A 22,372-nucleotide genomic window follows, 5' to 3' on the forward strand; every position below is an offset into this window, starting at 1 on the left:
CAATTGTATTGTCACAGCATCCGGAAGGGGGGAAAGTTACTGAAGACAATGTCACAAATTTGAATTGAGTACGATACTATAATATTTTTTGGTAATTAGTTTGTTACTCTGTAACGTCTGAGTTTTGACTGTACATCGACCCTCTGAATTGTAAACATGTTGATTAGAGATGAGCCAGCATACTCGCTAAGGCAAACTACTCGAGCAAGTAGTGCCTTATGCGAGTACCTGCCCGCACGTCTCAAAAGATTCGGGTGCCGGCAGGGGAGAGCGGTGAGTTGCGGGAGTGAGCAGGGGGGAGCGGGGTGGGAGAGTGAGATCACCCCTCTGTTCCTCCTCGCTCTCCCCCGCTGCAACCCCGCCCCCCGCCGGCACCTGAATCTTTAGAGACGAGCGGGCAGGTACTCGCATAAAGCAATACTCGCTCGAGTAGTTTGCCTTAGCGAGTACGCTCACTCATCTCTAATGTTGATGCTATATAAATAAATATTAAAATTAGCAGATCATTAGTTGAATGGATGGGCCTGTTGATTTGTATCATTGTAATGCTTCATTAATATGCTGTAAAGCACAAACTACTCAATACAAATTGGTGTTCTTGTATGCCATTTTAGACACATTAATGTTTAAAAGAATCATGTTAAGCACAATATCTAGTGTCATCATCTTTAGATACGAGCTATCCATTGTTATCAGCATTAAACACATAAGCTATCTATTGCTATCATCAACGGACATGAGCTATCGCTATCATCAACAGACATTAGCTATCTATTGCTATCATCACCAACATAGGCATTACCATGAATAACATAGTTTTCAGAATGTGCATGGATTTAAAATGCCGAATGTGCGTTGGTAGCAAGAAAATTAGATTGTCATTTCCAATAAAACAGATCCCAATATTAATCTATAAATTCAGAGCACAGCGCTGTGTTATAACTCAGTGCTGCATAAAGGATAACTATTGTACTATAATTATAACTTAGAATTCCCTAATAAGATAGTAGAAAAAGGTGTTCCTTACCCAATCAACCCATTTTATAGAGCTTAATTTCAGTAACTGTGCCAGATATTTCACTAAAGACCACACTCCAACCCACCATTTCTTTAAATAATTAGCTGTTGTTTAGCTTAAAGGGGTTTTCCAGAGCTTTAATATTGAGGGCCTATTCTGAAGATATCAGATCTGTGGATTTGCTATTCAGGGCCGGGACGAAGGCTTTACAGAGATGGGTGGCCGTCTAAAGAGCCATCTCATATCATGGCCTGGGGGGCACAGTTGTCACAAGAGAAAAAAAAAAGATTCGACGACTGCAGCGTTGCACTACTTCTGCTGATCCCTTCCTTCACCAGCATTCAATAAACAGCAGTGTTCAGCTGCCATCATTCATTGCAGCATCACTGATTAACACTGCAGTCATAGCACTCTGGAATCCACTAAAAGGTCACATCCTCAAACTTCAGCTACATTACAGCAGCCGCTCTGCTTGCACATGCCAAAGCTCTACTATTCAAAACATTATGCGCAACGGTAGGGCACAGCCCTGGGAAAAAGCTGTCAGGTAATGCAGCAGATGGGTGCTTTGGAGCATTAGCAGTAGGACACCAGGAGGGAAAACATTACTTGAGTGGTCAATGAAAGTTTTGTCTTTTCCCTATATTGGAAGTGCTCATTGGTCACCGAGTATACCAATGAGTGCTCCCTTTAATTCTGATGTGGAAAGCTCTCATTGATATGTCTACTCAGGGTAAATCTGAGCCTTGGTGGCAGGAGTGTCAGACAAAAGTTTAGTTTTACTTGAGAGGAGCGAAGGTGAGGAAGAGGAGGGCGCACGCAGCAAGACTGGGGAGGAAAGTGGTCCTGCTGGTGCTTTGTATTATAGATGGATGTCTCTGAAGTCTGCACTTATGTGGAGAGGAGACACCTTTGAGGCGTTTAATAATTACTCATTACATTACAATTAGGTAATTTATTAAACATTTAAACCCCTTAAAGCCTCTATGATAGACATGACTGTCATAGGTCGCAAGTGAAGGATCACGGAGCAGGCTCATACGCAGCGAGTGTAGGCTGTGTTTAATAGTTGACACCTGCCATCAACTCCATTTGTGGCCATTTAACTCCTTACATACCACAGTTTATACTGATCACTGCATCTAAACTACTATCTGGAAGCCCTCTGTGTTGTGATCGTGGGGTGCCAATAGAATGCCATGGCAGCCCAGAGTCTAGTGAAGGCACCTAGGTCTGACATATAGTGATGCCTATTAAGTCCTGCCTAAGACAGCGCTTAACCCTTTCCAATCCAATTTGTATCCTGATTTCCTAGAGGGCTTACTCTTTTTATACAACGGCTCTATATGCTGGCTAAAGCCGGTACTGCATTAGATAGGCTCCGACAGCAGAGAGACTGGCAATATACAGTAAGAGAACCCTGACGGACGTCTTCCAACATCAGAGCTGTACAGCCTTAAATCATAATGTCTTTGGACGTCAGACAGTGGATTGGAAAGGGTTAATAGATTAGCATCAAAAAGTACAATATTCTGTAATACAATACAAGTATTGCAGTATGTTGAACATGCAATTGCTTGAGTACCCGTAAAAGTCCCCTAGTGGAACTAAAAAAAAAAATGTAAAAGAGTACTCCAGTTGTGAAGCAAATTTTCAAAAATTCCAGATATGAAATGCGTTTGTGCCCTGTTTATGCACAGCTGTTTATAAATCGAGCAGCCATTACCAGCTTATCATGTCTTTCACTTCTGATGTTTCCCTATCCCTACATCACTATTTTCCAAGATAGCCGTCCCATCACTGGTGTAACTATAGGGGATGCAGGGGATGCGGTTGCACCTGGGCCCAGGAGCCTTAGGGGGCCCATAGGGCCTCTCTTCTCCATATAGGGAGCCCAGTACTATGAATAAAGCATTATAGTTGGGGACCCTGTTACAGGTTTTGCATTGGGGTCCAGGAGCTTTAAGTTACGCCTCTGCTTTAAGGGGTTAAGAGAAGTTGGGGGGTCCCATGATAAACTTTTGCACCCGGGCCCAGGAGCCGTTAGCTACACCCCTGCTCGTAAGCAGTTTGATATTACGTTTCGCACAATTTCCCATGCTGTACTTTCTTCCTGTGTGCTTCCCTGCTATTGGTCAGCAATCCAGTCCTAAAAGAGCTAAAAAGAAAAAAAAAGCGCGTCTGTTCGTTTTTACTGAGCAAGCTTGACCTGTAGCTCTGGAATGCCTACAGGTCATATCCAGCGCGTGCTGTGAATAAACACTTTTGTAGTGCCACAAGAAGGTAATGGTTTATAGAGCTACAGGCACAAAATCCAAAGCAGAACCACATTGCAAACTTTTAATAACTTTTGATTTTCATTCACTTGATAGGAACTTTGTGTAACCAGAATACCTCTTTAATCTTTAATAACATTTTAAAAGTATAAAATAAAATGAAAGAATAAATAAATATATAGAAGTTAGGCCTCATGTCTACGAGCATAATACGACCCACGTGGATATTTGATGCGGATTTCTGCAGCAGATGCACTGCTGATGACCTTTAAATTGTATTTTTTTGGCTTGCTGGAGATCGCGGATTGCAGATTTTTCATGCGTGGAAGCACTGTGGATCATCCGCGCCTGGAAAAGACGCAATCCCACCTCCCAGCCTTTTCCTCACCTACCTAAATGAATTTGACCTTCAAATCTGCAGTGCATCCGCGGAGATCAATGGGGCCCATCCGCGCGTGATCCGCATTAAAATGGAGCATGCTGCCTTTTTTTTCCCATGCATGAAATCTGCAAATCGAAATAAATGATATCTGCAGCTGTTAAATTAGCCGCTGATGGTCAATAAATCCCTATGGGAAAATTGATCTGCGAATGTCATACAGCGGAGACACGCGCAGATTTGCTAAATGAATTATGCCTGTGGACATGAGGCCCTTAACCCCCCTTTACCCATAAAAATAAACATAATTGGTACTGCCAAGCCTGTAAAAGGTCAAACTAAAAAATATTGCATTATTTATCTTACAGTGTGAATACCATCAAGAAAAAAATACACTGTGTAAGAATTTTAGTTTTTTAGCCTCCCAAGAAAATTGAATAAAAAGTGATCAAAAAGTCATGTGTACCCCAAAATTGCACCAATAAGAACTACAGATTGCCCTACAAAAAACAAGCTCCCACGCATTTTTATTGACAGGAAAAGTTAAAAAGTTCTGGAACTCAAAATCTGGCAACAAAACCTTTTTTTTTCTTTAAAAAAACTTTATAATAAAGTGTATTATAAAGCCTCTGAAACTCAGCCAGAGACTGAGCCTCGTAGGCCGCTGTAGTTGTCAGTTCTGAAGGCCATATTCAAGCCTCAGGGTGCGATAGCAGCCCAAAGTGACACCGCAGTTACATTACAGGTGTCCGATGGGTGAGAGAGGGAGCCCTCACCCTCTGTCAAGGTTTTACATGCCACAGCCAAGGTTAAATTGTGGGGATCAGAGGATTCTTAGGTCTCCACTGTTTAGGCAGCAGCCAAGCTATTATACCAATAAATAGCACCCGCTCCCACTGGTACAGGAAACCCGTGCCAGGCTTCTGATGAAGCGTCGTGAATAGGCGATTGCATCAGAATAAAGCACCTTAACAGCTGCCGGCAAAAGGTGAATGGGAGGTTGTTAAAGATTTAAGGCTGTTTTGAATTTAATTTATGTGTAGGTGAGGGGTGTCATCGTTTTTTTCTGCCTAGGGCTCCAAAATCCATAGAATAGTTGATAACTTGCTGATCGTCCCCCATCGATCTCAAGAATGGGACTTCCATGACCTCTGCAGTGATGTCACTGTGAATGGAGCACTGGCCAAGCATAAGCAATCGGAGCTCCATTTATCCCAATGGGGCTGATAGAAATAACCTGAGCGGGTGCTGCTCAGGTATCTCTGCAGTCTCATTGAGAGTGACTGGAGCAATCTAGTCTCCTCCTCACTGAGGTGGGTGCAGAAACCCTGCAGTGAGGAGGACAGGGGACACAGGACCCCAGTTCTCGAGATTAGCAGTGGTCTCAACGGCGAGACCCCCACGAGCAGCACGTTGTCCCCTATCCCTTGGATAGGGGATAACTTGCAATTGTGGTACAACCGCCATAAGGTGAGTCAATGGCAAACATATGCAACTGTATAGGCATAGAGTTGCATACTTCTAGTGTGTGTGTTAGACAAAGTGTATCAAATGGTCATGCTAAGCATGATGTGACCCGAACATTAGAAATATTGTTGTCCAGCTGCATGATAAAATTTGCACCAACGAAGTGTAACCATGGAATAGCATGATGTAGCAATATAGAGCAATAACTTTTATGGTTCATTCTTCCTTGTGTTCTGTAAATATCTACCCTATCCGCACCAAGGCAACCATGTAATTATATCTCCTTATGCTTAACAGAAGGCATCACACACTCCTCCAGTATCTTTTAATTTCCTCTGTCTCACATACTAAATGTTCTTTTCTTTGATCCCAAACATTTGAAATGTCATTCGTCCATAATATTATTTCTAGATATTTACTGTTCACTTTGTTCTGTTTTGTCCATATTAACCTGTATCATTTGCTGGTTTTCAACATGTCTTTTTCTTTGCAACCCTGAGACACTGAGGTCTGAAAGCTTAACTGTCACATTGAAAATACAGTGCAATCTGTTGGCAGCATGTTATAATAGAGCAGAAGATTCAGTATAATTTACTTATTCTGGGCTTAGTAGTCGTCTTACTCAGTGATAACTGCTAGGTCATACTAGGGATTGACAGTTCTACCCAGTCATTGCACAGTCATACATGGAGGGCTGTCAATCACTGATAAGACCATCTACTAGACTCCTCAGAATGAGCAAGAGTTTAATGAATATATCACTAGTTCTGCAGAATCTTGTCCTACAAAAGTATACTTGTCTGTTCTCTCTGCTCTATAACATGCTGCCTGCAGAATGGACTGCATTTTCCAAGTTCACTTTAAATAAGGGCATCTGTAAAATGCCCGTCAAGGATTAACCCTTTCCAATCCAATTTGTATCCTGGTTTTCCTAGGGGGCTTACTCTTTTTCGGCCGTTATACAACGGCGCTATCTGCAGGCTAAAGCCAGTACTGCATGATGTGACACGTTGGATAGGCTCTGACAGCAGAGAGGCTGGCAATATACAGTAAGAGAACCCCAACAGACGTCTTCCAACATCGCAGCTGTACGGCCTTAAATCATAATGTCTTTAGACATCAGACGGTGGATTGGAAAGGGTTAAACCAGAGAACGGTCCTTCTGAAAAGGATATGTTGGTGGTTAATGGGTAGTAGAGCTGTTAACGGGGTTGTTCCATCTCAACCAAGTGTAGCACTTGAACTTTGCTATCTATGTTGGTCCAAATAACGTGAATGAAGCTCAAGTGCATTTGTGCGGCCATCGCTACTGGAATTTTGGGATGCGCTGGGAGAGAAATCTTGGAATCAGTGAGGGGCTCAGCAGTCAGACCCCTACTTATCAACAACTTATTGAAATGGGAATACCCCTTAAAGATAGATAAGATAAAAATGCACAATCCACTCAGATTACAGTCAAACTTAGGCTGGGTGCATGCGGGAGCCTGCAGCGGAATCTGTCCCAGACTGCAGCCGGCGTTCCCGCATACTTGTAATTTTTCTTCTTTATTTGTACTGCAGATGGCTGCAGTAAGCCGCCGTCAAACATGCGTAGTACAGAATAAAAAAAATTTTTTTTACTTTTCCTGCGCCGTCACTAGGTTACGACGCAGAATCTGCAACCTTTCCGCAATGTCAATTCTGGAAGGGCCACAGGTCTGACAGCTTCCATTGACTTCAATGGAAGCTGTCCGTGCGGAATCCACACTAAAATAGAACATGCTGCGATTTTTCCTCTGCTCCCAGAAATCACAATTCAATTCTTCGAGTGTGCAGGAAGAAGCGCTTTTCAATAGCATGTAACGAACGGTACTTGCTGTGGATCCGCGGTGTGGATGCCGGCTTAAGCATGCAGTCAACTACATGCGGTTCTTGTCAAAGTTACTGCGGTTGTGATGCATTTAAGTATGCATTTAGAGACTTCATTGACAGCTGTTGTGTCTAGTATAATGTTATCAATAAACCCGACAATCAGTTACATTTGGAATACATCTAGATAGTGTGAGATGTGCTTCCTGCAAAAAACACAACAGAATGCATGCCGACTGGCAGAGAAAAACCTCCAGCCAAAAGCCTAATGCACAGCTAACGACAGCCATCAGTTGAGCTCCGCCTATGCTGCACATCAAAATTACCATGAAGAAGATCACAACTGCATCCTCAACAGCCTGCTTATAATAAATATACTTATCTGTTCAAATCATAATGAATCTACTCTTGTTTATATTGCTGATTTCAAGGGAAATAAATAGAAACCGCCATATAATACAAAGAAAGTAAGCACAGACAACAGTTCTTTACAACAATTTTTGTATAGATCTGAAATATAATTAGTCCCACTGATTAAAATAAATCAGATGTTTTCTCAAGCTTTCTTTTTTAGGACAGTTGCGTACAAGATGAGGAACAATACATTCATTACAAATAGGTTTAAACCTGTTCTTGGGCTTAGCCAATACTTCTCAAATACTTAGCCAATGTTTGGCTTCTGTCTTGCTGTGTCGGTCATCACTGCACTAGGGCAAACAAAGACCGAAGATGGACCAGGGAACCACTGCCACAGGAACAGCTGGGATTTGAAAGGTGCGTATATAATTTTCTTATATATATAAAAGCATGGACTAAATGGATAAAGATAGATAGTCGATCATCACTGTAGTGGTATGTACATGTGTATATATATATATATATGTGTGTGTGTGTGTGTATATATATTGTAACGGTGCGAGGTGTGGTCTGGAGTGGAAGGTATGTGTCACAGAGGTTATTAGCCTCTGTGATGTAGTCCGGTCCTCTTTTACTCCAGGCCAGATCTTACAACCAGTCCAGCATGCCATTTAAGGAGACAGGTGGAAGTTAGAGAGAGGTGTGTGTGCCTGGGAGATTCAGGCTACAGTTAAACTGTGAGTTCCTTTGTGAGCAGAAAGGCGCTGTGGACAAGGCGCTGCGTGGTTCCAGCAGGACCCCTGGGGTATGCCTGCCCTTGGACTAGAGTCTGAAGATACTGAAGGCGTAAGGACCAGCTGCGGTCAGGACATCCACAGGTCTGTGCAAACCTATGGACTTGTATGGTTTCCTCAGCTGAGGATTTACTTGCTTCACCTACGGACTGTGGAGGGTTAAACTTAAAAAGAGACTTTGTTGTTGCCATCATTTATTATTTCTCTGGAGACCCAGTCGTCTATGTTTTCTGTTAAAGATTATATGAATAAACCCAAACAAGGAGAAAAGTGACCGTTTAGTGTGCTCTTTAACCCCTGCCTTGCTACAATATATATACACACACACACACACACACAGTCAAACCTCTAGTTTCGTTGGTAATTAGAGATGAGCGAACGTACTCGGATAGGCACTACTCGTCCGAGTAATGTGCCTTATCCGAGTACCTCCCCGCTCGTGCAGCAAGGTTCGGGAGCTGCCGCTGCTGACAGGTGAGTCGCAGCGGGGAGCGGGGCAGAGCGGGCGGGAGAGAAGGAGAGAAAGATCTCCCCTCCGTTCCTCCCCGCTCTCCCCTGCAGCTCCCCGCTCCGTGCTGGCACCCGAACCTTTCAGCACGAGCGGGGAGGTACTCGGATAAGGCACATTACTCGGACGAGTAGTGCCTATCCGAGTACGTTCGCTCATCTCTATTGGTAATCCATCAAAAAGCAATCGGCTAAACTTGAAACCAATGAAACTCAAGGCAATTATTTCCATAGGAATCAATGTAAATCTATTCGTTCTAGACATTCTAAAAACCACACACATCCACATTTTTGTACAGCATTTTTTCAGCTAAACGCTGTACAACACTCCAATTAATTTCAATGGGCCTGTTCACACAAGCGTTTTGGGCCCTGCATCACTCATTGACATGAATGGGCAGCGGTTACAGCACTGCTGAAAACTCAGCACAACTTGGTACCGCATATTTGGCAGTGTTAACCGCGCACCGATTTTCGGGGGGAGGGAAAATCAGCCCTAGCTACACTAGATAGAAAAAGAAAAGCAATACTCACCTTGCAGGTGCTGTCTGGGCCCCGGACGCTGATCTCTGGTGCTGCTCCAGGCTTCCCCTGTGTTGACAGATCATTTAGTGCTGTAAGCAAGGTTTGAGAACCCCGCCTACAGCAATAGATTGCTGTGATTGGTTCTCGGCGCTGTCTCAATGCCCAATCAAAGTCATTCATTGACTGGATCAGCCAATCAGAGCTGACCGTCTCTGATTGGCTGAGCCAGTCAATGAATGGCTGTGATTGGACAGGGCGGTCACGTTAAAATTATATATATACACCTTTCCAAATGTTAGCTGTTCCTGTGGCAAGGGTTCCCTGGAGCCTCTTTGGACTTTGTTTACTATCCTACTGCAGTAATAATCGACTATCTTTATCCATTTAGTCCATGCTTTTCTGTTTTGTACTGCTTCTTTCAGTTCGATCATTTACATGTTGGTGTCGGCTTTGCATTGTGTGGCTGAAGTATGAAAGTCTTTGTTTCATAATTTTGCCCACCAGTAAAAACTTTGGTTTGATTCGGTCTAGGACTGTTTTATTCGTGACCTTGGCAGTCCAAGGAATTCGTAGGACTTTCCTCAAGCACCGAAGTTCGAAGGCATCAATCTTCCTCTGGTTCGTGTTCTTCCGTGTCCAACATTTGCAGCCGTAAATTGTGATTGGGAAGATGATAGCATTGACTATCTTGCATTTTGTTTTTCCATACCTTATCCATACTTAACATTGCGCTGTGATCCAGCGCAATTCATCGTTTTAGTTCTAGTTGATTTTTGATCCGAGGAAGATGAAGTCTTGAACTACTTTGATTTCTTCATTGTTGATTTTGATTTTTCCGGTACCATTACTGGCTGTTGTCATGATCTTAGTTTTCTTGATATTCAAGTATATTCACCTCCTTCTTTAATGTTTAGTATAAATTGTTCAAGATCTTCCTTACTTTCTGCCAGCAAGATTGTATAATCTGCATATCTGGATTGTTGATGTTTCACTGATTCAGTGAAATCAAGATTCACTGATCTTGATTCAGATGTTAGATTCATTTAAATTGCATTGCCTTAAGATCACCTCTGCATACAGGTTAAACAATGCAAGGGATAAGATGCAGCCTTGGCTTTTGCCTTTTCAGATTCTGAACCATTCCATGTTACCATTGGAGGTTCTGACCGTAGCCTCTTGGTTTGCATATAATGACTGTATGAGTTGCAGATGTCCCAGGACTCCCATTTGTCTTAGGCATGGCCACAGCTTGTTGTGTTCAATGCAATCGAAGGCTTTGCTGTAATCGATACCTTCTGGTATTCTCGGGCCTTTTCCATAATCCATTGCAGATCTGTAATTTGGTCTCTTCTTCCTTTGTGAAAACCTGCTTGTGCATCAGGGTGTCCCAGTTCTACTATCACCATCATGCATATTTGTATAATGCTTTCATCGATATTAGGGCTATTGTGCAGTAGTTTAAGCATTCGTAATCAAACGTAGTTTGATTTTGGCAACAAGCAGTTGGTGATCAAAACTACAATCTGCATCTGGGAACATTCTTTACTGTTAGAACTGAACTTTTCTACTTTTGGGGGCATGAGATGTAATCGATTTAGTTGCTGTGAACTCCGTTAGGAGGCGTCCAGATGGAGAAGCGATGTTTTGGTTGTGCGAACAATGTGTTCGTTAATTGGTTTTCGTGGCAAAATTGGAAAAAATTGATTGTCGGCATTTCATTAAGCCGAATTTCTCTACTACTGATTAGAGATGAGCGAACGTACTCGTAATGAGTACTTACGCACCCGAGTACCGCCATTTTCGAGTACTTCAGTACTCGCGCGTAAAGATTCGGGGGGCGCCGGGGGGCGGGGAGAGGCGCGGCGGTGCGGGGGGTAGCAGCGGGGAACAGGGGGGAGCCCTCTCTCTCTCCCTCTCCCCCCCACTCCCCGCTGCAACCCCCCGCGCCGCCACGGCGCCCCCCGAATTTTTTCGCCCGAGTACGGAAGTACTCGAAAATCGCGGTATTCGGGCGAAAAAGGGGCGGGGCTGAGCACGTTCACTCATCTCTACTACTGATGTTTCTTCTGCACCAATTTTTGAATTGAAATTGCTGTTAATGTATTTCATTATTTATAATACCAAATTTACCAATATTGATTCCATGTACATTCCATGTTCCAATTTTATGCATTTTAGTAGAGCGTGAGCAATCTCTTTTGCCGCAGGCCATCACCTGTGTGGCTTTCACCTGTTCATGTCACAAATTCCAGAGTTTCTCGAAACACGCCGTTGCTTTTCCCTGGTAATATTGGAAGTGCTTTTCAGCCCGAGGGGTCTACTTTCCAATGCCATATCTTCAAATGTGTTTTCGAGCAAATCCATGAAGTATTTTGGTGGTATATAGTGCAGCAACACAAAAGTCTTTCTCCACCCCTCCTCATTTTTCCAGGCTTGGACTGGCACAAAGCTATGTTACAAACACTGTTTAGTTGATAACACAACCATGCGGCTGGGTTGTAGTAATCAACATAGGAGGACAACGGACAAACATTGGCTACAGTGTTTGTGTTACCCTGACATGGTCAAAGCAGCCAGTCAGTAGCCGCAGCAGTGATGTGTTGTTCTGACACTCGAGCATGGCAGCCTATAGCTGACCGGAGTGGTGATTTGTGGTTCTGACCTGTGAGCGTGTCACTCAAGCATTGGCCTTAGAGAAGGTAAATTGAAACAAGTATGCAACCAGTGGTGAAGTATGGTTTGTGTATAGTTTGCTTAGCATACATTTACACTGAATAATACTTGGGTAGTTTTGATCATTCATTCGAATATAACCACACCTCTAGTCAACTCTTCTGCTACAGATTTCTAGTCCGCAAATTGTTGATGCCTGTTTACACAGAAGGATTTGCAGTAGATAAAGAATGATTTTTAGGTCCGCATGAAATTTCCAAACAGTGATAATCTAATGATTTATCGCTGATCGTTAACTCACTGCACACGTTTACACCTAACAATTATGGGGCTAATCACTTGATCAAACAATTATTCGCATGAATATTTGCATCACTTCTGCATCAAGCGATTGGCTGCCTTGTTCACAGGTTGGGATAATGTAACTGATACAGTGGTGTAAACACAAACTGATGAGGGAACCATTGATGCAGGCTGCAGGGCATGTAGTGATTATAGAGATATGCTTTGATATAGCAGCAAATATCTGGCTGTTGCAGACCTGGATTCTAAGCATGATATAATATATGGGATATACAATGTTTGCCAAGAAATGCTCATTTGCAACATTAATAATAGCAGTATTTCTCTAATAAAAGCTGTACATTTGCCCATAGGTCGTATTTGAGTTCTCATTTTACAAAAGCTTTTTGTTGGTCATTATGAGCAAGTGCTACACTTTTCATGTTTACCAGTAATGATACATTATTTAGAACACAGGGTTTCTGTGATCTCATAAATGCCTTTCATCATAAAACCATATTGGAATGTCTCTAGCTGTTTGGATGTATGGGGACACTTTTTATCAATGACTATGGGGAATGCTGGAGCAACCGAATGTGCCCATCATAATCTGAGAATAGAAAAAATACCCATGATCTTCGGCACACTTGCAGGTTTCTTCTACTACTAACATTATGTCTTATGTCAGACTACAACAAGCACTGATGAGACTGATGACACAAGTTCACAAGCACATTCACAAGCAGCGGGCTGCATGTACATGACAGAGTAAATTGATATTTTCCAAACCTGAAAGATATTGCTTGAATTTCAGAAAAAATAAACTGATACTTTTTTGATGCCCTGTGGTTTCAGTATTATTTCTGTGAAGTGGCTTGACATTTCCAGCTGTCACACAGCTTGACATTCAGACGTTCAGTGTCGTTAAGCTGCAAAATATTTGTCCTCCGAATATTCAGTGACCAAACAAGCAAATTGAGATTGATACCTGCAACAGATTTTTGCAGTATGCTATGACAACTTCATTTTACAGCTTCCTCTCCAGATTTTCTGTTTCATAAAACTGTCCAAAACTTACTTTGTGGCCCAGTTTTCCAGGACACCCATTCTATGGAAATATATTATTGTTGTTAAAATTGCAGGTGAAACACAATTTATGGGGTACAAGTAACAACAGATGTTTCTTGAGGCTTCTCACTGTTTCTATTACGTGTTCAGCAAACCAAGTCCTGTACTCAGCCTGGAGCTCCCAGCTGGTACTACAGAGAAAAGCAGCCTGAATACCTGGCATACTAACACTTCCCAACACGGTTTGCCCATAACTAAGCTGATTATTTACACATGCAACTTATTAATTTTGCCAAATACCCTCTCACATCTGGCAAATCACAAGAGGCAAGCTATTTGGTACAATATGTAATGGTTCATGTAAAAAAAAAAAGAAAAGAAAAACCCATGACAGCAATAGTATTGAGTTATTTGTACATGGGAGGGAGCAGTGGGGAAGTGTTTTCTTACAATATTTATTCCCTTAAAGGGAATTTCTTGTGGAATTGTTTTCTCTATTTCTTTATTTACTGTTTTCGGAAGATAAGGAAATATTACAGAATGCCTTGATCATGTTCACACAGTGAATTTCACAACAGATTTGACCTGGAATCGCTATGGAATCTGTGCCGATTCCACATCAACTCTGTGAAAAATCTGCATGATCTTAAAGTCCCATTAATTTCAATGGGTATTTATACTGTATACAATCTGTATGGCGCAGATTATTTTTACACACGCAGATTTAAAATCCATGTGTGGGAAAAACAGAAGTGACATGTTACTTCTTGATGTGGAGGCTGCATTGGATTTTCTGCATGCAGATTAGCCCAGTCGAATGAAGTTAATCCACGTACAGATCCGTGGAAGCAAATATGCAATTCTGAGGTTAGACACAGATTTCTATGGTGGTTTTTCAGAGAAATCCGCATTGGATTTTTCTGACGCTAATTATAACGTGCGGATTGACTTTAGCTTGCAGGCATGTAATAATTAGAACACAGAATCAAACAATGTCTCACGTATTTAATTTGGCATATTGTGACATACTTTTACATCTTGCCTAAAAGCTTCATGATGCACAGTTACATCAGATTACACCAGCTCAGAAGGTGTATTTGGTATTGCCAGATTTGTACTGACCCATTAAATAAGTTAAGAGGTTACATCAGGTTCGGAATGGAAGCACTGCTCCGACCCAGTGTAGTGTCTGGCTCTCATAAGTGCAGGCGCAGCACGCATTGACATCAACAGGACCCCAGCCTACAAATACAAGCGCAGCTCCCATTGATTTACTTGAGAGCTGCGCTTGCAATTACGAGCAGCAGCCACTGGTTGGACCAGTATTTCCGCTCTGACATCCCAGTGGGCGCTGCCTGGATATTCCCTTTAACGTGTTATTTACCCGCATGGAAGACAGCACACTGTTGAATTGCTGTTTTTTAAATTTCCCCGCCCAAAAGAATGTAATGAAAAGGTAAATTAAATATAACACAAATTGTCAATTAAAACTACAACCCTTCTTGAAAAAATAAAAACGTACAGCCAAAACAGCTATATATGGCTATTTTAATTTGGCGAAGTAAGGAGAAAAATCTCTTGAGTCCCGAAGGTTCAAAATAGGCTTTCCCCAAAGATAAAATAGGTGTTCATGGGAGGGAATGCAGTAGGGATATCAGTGCCCTGCAGCTTCCAGCAATAGGTTCATGTAACTGACTGATGGTCAGGAGCTGGTTTGGGCAACTGCTGCAGCTCTCCTAGAAGTAGTTGCTAGAATAAGCAAACTGAGGTAATACTGAGCTAACATCTCTAGACAAAAAGAGAACAATAATAAACAAGACTCGTGTGCTTACTAACCCAATGGTATATTATGCCAGTTTCATTTTAATGACTGTTTTTTGTTTTTTTTTAATCAGAGACATTCAATGCATATTAACTGTATATGACAGAAATGCATAATTTGAGGGTGTCTGCAATAAAATCCATAGATGCCTGCAACTCTAGTTTTTCCCTTCAAGAAGAGCTCTACTCCCTATCTTATTACATTGACATGCTCCACATTTTAAAGGGGTTGTCCCGCGCCGAAACTGGTTGTTTTTTTTTTTCAATAGCCCCCCCCCCGTTCGGCGCAAGACAAACCCGATGCAGGGGTTTAAAAAAAAAAAAACGGATAGTACTTACCCGAATCCCCGCGCTCCGGTGACTTCTTACTTACCTTGCGAAGATGGCCGCCGGGATCTTTACCCTCGGTGGACCGCAGGTCTTCTGTGCGGTCCATTGCCGATTCCAGCCTCCTGATTGGCTGGAATCGGCACACATGACGGGGCGGAGCTACGAGGAGCAGCTCTCTGGCACGAGCGGCCCCATTCAGAAGGGAGAAGACCGGACTGCGCAAGCGCGTCTAATCGGGCGATTAGACGCTGAAAATTAGACGGCACCATGGAGACGAGGACGCTAGCAACGGAACAGGTAAGTGAATAACTTCTGTATGGCTCATAATTAATGCACAATGTATATTACAAAGTGCATTAATATGGCCATACAGAAGTGTATACCCCAACTTTGTTTCGCGGGACAACCTCTTTAAAATCCTCCGCATGTCCTGAATTGTGCTGTAAATTATTGTCCCCTGTAAATTTACCCTTTAGGTGGCCGTACACATTAAATATATGGGAGCTGATTCTGATGATTTTAGCTGACAATCTAATATGCATGGATGCAGCCATATGATAAGCACTGCCAGAGGCTTATGCCCCTCTCATTTTTCAAATGAGCATATACATTTGGCTGATCTTAGCACGCATAGCTATAGCGGAGTTGGAGGAGAAATATGTATTTCCAAATAAAATTCTGCTCTTTCCCATGGTGTGTTCTTTTCACAGTTTGCCTAAAGCAAATCACAAAACAAAAGCAGTAAACAAGTTGCCATTTACACACACCAGTATCAATTCCAACAGAATGTTTGTGTTCTGATCCCCATACATATCTGGTGTTATATGATTCAGTCGAATGAAATCTCGAAGACCCAAGAATGGCAACCAAATGTAATACAAAATATGGATTAAAGAATACTAAGGAGATAACTAGTACAGATAAAACGAGTCCTTACTAGAGATGAGTGAGTGTACTCGGATAAGCACTACTCGCTCGAGTTATGTGCTTTATCCGAGTATCGCTGTGCTCGGGGCTAAAGATTCGGGTGCCGCTGCGGCTGACAGGTGAGTCGCAGCGGGGAGCAGGGGAGAGCGGGCGGGAGAGAGGGAGAGAAAGATCTTACCTCCGTTCCTCCCCGCTCTCCCCTGCAGCTCCTCGCTCCGTGCCGCCACCCGAATCTTCAGAGACGAGCACAGCGATACTCGGATAAAGCAAATTACTCGAGCGAGTAGTGCTTATCCGAGTACGCTCGCTCATCTCTAGTCCTTACATATGCGTTATAGTTACTAGAAGATAAGGCCAGATTCACACAAGCGTAAGCATATTTGTGCACGTTTTTTCAAAATGAAAATTGCGTATTCGTGTGTGCAACTGCTGTTTTTACAGTACTTTGTGTGCACAAAATAATACGTACCGATGTTGCCAGCCATTGAAATGACCGAATTCTCTTATGAGCGGCAGATGTGTTCTTTTTGTGTGTATATGCACAGGAGAATAAAGCATGCTGTGTTTTTTTTTCTTTTTGTATAATGCAATTGCGCACACAAAATATGTGCATGTGAACCAACACATTGACATCAACAGCTTTTATTTTCTATATTTTGCGCACATACAAAATGTCATGCACAAATACTCCCGTTTGAATCCAGACTAAGGCCTGCCTTACACAATTGCTTTGCCGCAATTTACTTTAGTTTTGCTGCAGCCGACACCGGTTTTTAGTATCGCTCATCATTGATGTGGTGTACTAAACGCCTAACAATAGAACAGACTCCACTCGAAAATCCAGCACCACGATCAAGTGGCTGTCTAAGAGCTTCCATTAAAAACAATTGGAGCACTATAGTGAAAACGCTGCATTAATTGCTGAAAAAAGCGCCTGTGTGAGGGAGGCCTTAAACACTTTCTATGGTGATGGCTGTAGCTTTTTTGGGGTCCTGTACCGAACACAGTGCAGAAAAATAAACTGGAGTTGCCCTCACCTATTGTCCAAAGGGGCAGCTCATACTGGCAAGTTAAAGGGCAGTACAGAACATTTAGTACCACGCTGTACTATAAAGAGGTACTAATGCACAGCTAATCTGTGTATACTCTTCAATATTACTAGTGTTTTGCCAATGAAAACTCCATGCTAAATGGCTGGATCTTCCAGCAAAGCATATAGGGCTCTCTGTGAAATTTGTATGCTGAGACTGGTTTCAAGATATAATGTCCCCAACATTGCATATTGAAAACATTGTATTTTGAGGCCATTGTAACCTGAGGGATCACTATATTTGTATTCCAAAACCAGAAGTGGAACTGAAAGAGAGAAGCGTATTATGGAAAGATTTATAATTTTTCTGTTCCTTTAACCCATTCCTAGTTTTGTTTTACAAAATCTGATGTAAAATACGGAAACATATACCGTCCTATGAATTTGGCCTAAGGGGTAAAGACTGTTGTGCATTTGAACATATATTTTCAAATGAGGAAGTACTTTCTCTCTTTATTATGTTTGTGAACTATGTCCCATAATTAAAATTCTCAAGTGGCAAGCGGAATATATTCTTTGTTGATAACACATTTATTGATTTGAGCAACCAACAACCACTTAAGCACAGATAAATATATTAGTATATTATGTTGTCATTATGTATTATTTCCACAGAATTTGTATCATTTCTATTCCGCATGAAAACATCTATTACAGTTGCATGACTACACTGCATTTAAGGCTTATTTAAAGAAAACTGCCATAATCAGATACCTATGTACTTCTACAAATATGCCCAATTTCATCTGTTTCATACTGAACTCATCTGCCCCCATATACAAATTCAGTTCCTATACTAATTCATACACAGGCAACATATACAAATTAAGAATTAATCTATTATAATTGCCTAAATATTTTTCAGTAAAGTGACAAACAAGTAATTAATGTGTCACAATTTTTATTGATGAACAAAGAAAACAGCTGAACAATTTGTGATTACCTTGTGACTTTCTGGCCCCCGTATCTTCCACCGCTCTCCTTCAAGGATTAGCTGTTGATGAGAAAACTGTTTGAAAGTTTCACAATGCGGCAGCTGGGCTAGTTCAGTTGAGCAATGAGTTTGGAGTTCAGGAAATAACAGCAGTTACAACATGTCCTTATCTTTCTAATTAAAATCATCTCAAAGGGCATTTGGAAAGGCAAGCATATTGCCCACATAGCTGATTTCTCCAAGTCTGACATGTTTAAGTGTTGTTATTATTAGGATTATATTTGAAAACACAACATTCCATGTCTTTATAAACCCTTTGTGAACCCCTAATTCTTGGTAAAGGCCCTAAAATTGTTTTTAATAAGGTTAGGGAACTGTGCAACTCATGTCTGTTAGAGGAATTAGTAGGTATCATTGGCTGATTCAGACTGTTCTTCAGATACATGAACTGAATGGAGGCAGATGAAGACAATGAAAAGACATACTGAGATGTTATAAAAAAAACAAACAAAAAACTCTCTTGGATAGTTCCCATGGTTACTGAATTCACATGTAACAAAACCAAGATGAAGAAGGAAAAAAAAATACTATTTTGCAAGTGCAGCAGTCCTGTGTTACACAGCAATAAAAGATTACCCCTGTTCTCTTCAGCCTTTCCAGTGAGGAGGGAGGTTTCATGGACTGTATGTTTTGACTAGTATATCAAATGTTAAAAACTATGTTATACAATAAATGGTAACTACTGATTTGCAGACCCTTGGTTGCCCAAGGGCTGTAAACTGATGCATAGCCAAAACATATATTCATGTAAGTTCTAGAAGACCACTAGAGGCAAATTTACCAATACTGTCTTATAGTTGGACAGTACAAACAGAGTAGACTTTTAAAATGCCCTGGTGTGGCACACTAGCCAAGTTGCATGATAAATCTGGTGCAACTGTTCTGGTATCATTCCCCTGCTATCAGGCTGCGCCAGGTTTTAGCTGTATCTATGCCTTTCCTGGTTCTGGGAGGCATGGTGTCAGGTGAGTGATGTCAGCTCTCACCTGGTTCTATTTATCCTGCTCTAGATAGTCTGGCTTAAGGCCCATTTAGACACAACGATTATCGCTCAACATTCGCTCAAAAGCCATTTTTTGAGCGATAATCGCTGTGTCTAAAGCGCTGCTATTGTGCACTGTTCATGCACTGTCCGATCATCGCTGATTTTTAGCAAGCTAAAAATCAGCGATGGGCCTGATCAGTGCCACACGCTAAGTTCTCAGCGGGATTCCAGCTGATAGCATTGTTTTACCTGGTCTCCTGCTGTTCTCAGTACTATTAGCTCAGCGGGATACCAGCTGACAGCTCCAACAACAAAGCAGCTGTTTGCATATAGAAAACAGCTGCTGTTCTCGGAACTGTCAGCGGTGTTCTGCTCCGCCTGCATTTAACTCTTAAGTAGCTAATTAGCTACTTAAGAGTTATGCAAAGATGATCACTCAAAACTGTCACTCAACCTGTCATTTGAGCGATTTTTAAGCGATCATCTTTCAGTGTTAATTGGCCTTTAGGCTTCACTGCAGCACTGGACAATTCAGTATTCTCCCTGTATTACTGAGGTGCACAGCCTATTTCTAGAAGTTCCTGGACTTTCCTGTAGACGGCTACCACTGTTATTATTTTTTATTGCTGTCCATTTTATGTTCAGGGTTCCCTGATAGGAATTTCTTAGTGGCCGAGGTTCGCGTGCATGTCCGCTCTTTATCAGAGCGATCGGCCTGCTGATCAGGTAGTGGCCCCGCCTGGATAAGGGGTTTGTAGAGTTGGATTTTCCCTTTAGTTTTGTTTCCTGTTTGCTTTGCACAGTTGTGCTTTGGTTGTGTTTCGTTAGCTGCGCACAGTTGTGCTTCTTTGCGTTTGTATGCCCTTCACGTCCAGTCTGAATGTAACAGCAACTTTAGGAACTTCTGTCTAGCGTTATACCACCTAGTAGTTGATTTAAGGCCCATTTACACGGAGCGATGATCGCTCAAACGACAGATCATTTTGCATAAACTATTAAGTAGCTACTTGAGAACAATTAAGTGTGCAAATGAAGCCTTAGCTGAAAGCAGTAAATAGCCCAAGGGTTCTTATCTGCTTTCAATTCTTTTGTTCTCCAGCGGGAAACAATATTATCAGCACTCCGCGTGGAGAACTGCTGATAAGGCTGAATGACGATTTTTAGGTTGAACTGAATTTAACGATCAGCTAGTAGTGCATGAAAAGTGCACGATGGGCGTGCATTTAGACGCAACAGTTATCGCTAAAACAATTGCCTATTAGCTATTTTTGAGCGACCACTCAGTGTAAATGGGCCTTTAGTTTATGCCAGTTTTAGCACATGAGGTTGCATTTAGGCTTTCCTAGCACAATATTTGCTAGTTGGTATGTTTTCAGGTGTCAGAGTTAATGATTTAGGAAGCTTACAAATCACACAAGAATTGAATGTGATAGGAAGTCGTATCATTTATTAGTTACTCAGCAGAAACATTTATACAAAGACATTTGAAACAAAGCTGGAAGATGCCTTACTTGTAAATATGTATAATTTATTATAATTAATTTATTATCATTGGTTATTAAAAACTCAGCAGGTGCAGTGACGTCTTTCTAAAGGCAGGACTTCTCTCAGGCCGATTGAAACAGTTTCTCATGAGACCTTGTAAAGGGCCTTGGAAATAGCCTTGCATTCCTGTGACTGTTTCTAAAATACCTGAATACAAGGAAAAACAGAGAAATGGAGTAGCACAAGGCGGGATACAAGACAAAGTGGAGGATATTTACTGCTCTCACAGCTTTTCCCTGTTCACACAAGCCACACTCTCTTATGGATGTGGTGGAAAAAAGTATGTAAATGTATTTGCAACATACAAATGTGGTGTAAAGCATGTTTCTGGAACAATTTGCATCATAAGGCTAGTACATTTTCAATAGTAAATCTATCCCATGGTCTATGAAACCATCTTACCCATCTTTAAAAGGCTGCTCTGGTGATTTATTTTTTCATTCATTATATAGCAAGCCCCTGGTGTATATAACTTAGCTAGTGTTATCTTAGTTATTCCTTTATATTTGAAACTCATGGCTTCTTTCTCCTTAGATGGTCCTGTAATCTCAATTCTGACGTTGCCAATACATTTTGGAGTGTTTTTTTTCTCCAATAAACTATCTTAGGTTTTTCTTGGAATTCTTCATACAAAAAGAAGATCCGGCCGAGAAGGAAGGAAGAACCGCAGCGTCCAGAGAAGTGAGTTTTAGTTCTGGTACGGGTGTTCCGCAGATCCGGATGGCTTCCATAGGCTTCAATAGAAGCCTGCGGGAGCCGTTCCCGCGGGACACCCGCACAAAAATGGAGCATGTTGCGTTTTTTTCCCGCACGCGGATCCGCGCCTGACGGGAAAAATGACATCCAATGCATCCCCATGGGGCGCGGATCCGCGTGCGGGAAAAACGCGGATTTTAAATATTAATTTACCCGTGGACATGAGGCCTAAAACTCACCTCTCCGGACGCTGCGGTTCTTTCTTCCATCCCGGCCGGATCTTCTTTCTTCGGCCCGGCAGATGTGCCCGGCGCACGCGCACCTGCCGGCGTGCCGAGCACATCCGCCTGGCCGAAGAAAGAAGATCTGGCCGGGAAGGAAGAACCGCAGCGTCCGGAGAGGTGAGTTTATTCTTATTTTTTGGCCTCATGTCCGCGGGGCAGGAGGGACCCACTACAGATTCTCCATGAAGAATCCGCTGCAGGCCTGATTTTCCCCGTGGACATGAGGCCTTACTATACATGCCTCAGTGAGTGACTTCAGCTCTACCTTCTGGGCTGACATCTTAAGTGGGTCTTGCATGACCCAGCTTTGTAATAAACTCATTGTAAAAATAAAAACAAGCTCCTAGAAGGAGTTGTCGTTTTGCTGCAAAACTCGGCATGCAGTTAAATCTCAGGCAGATATGCAAATGATTAGAGTTGTGACGTGATTAGATGAATTGTCTTGCTACCTGAGGCCCTAAACGGCTCTCTGAGGCTACTTGTGTGCAGTGAAGCTCTTTTTCTGC

The sequence above is a fragment of the Eleutherodactylus coqui genome, chromosome 5 (genome assembly GCF_035609145.1).
Source record: "Eleutherodactylus coqui strain aEleCoq1 chromosome 5, aEleCoq1.hap1, whole genome shotgun sequence".
Lineage (NCBI taxonomy): Eukaryota > Metazoa > Chordata > Amphibia > Anura > Eleutherodactylidae > Eleutherodactylus > Eleutherodactylus coqui.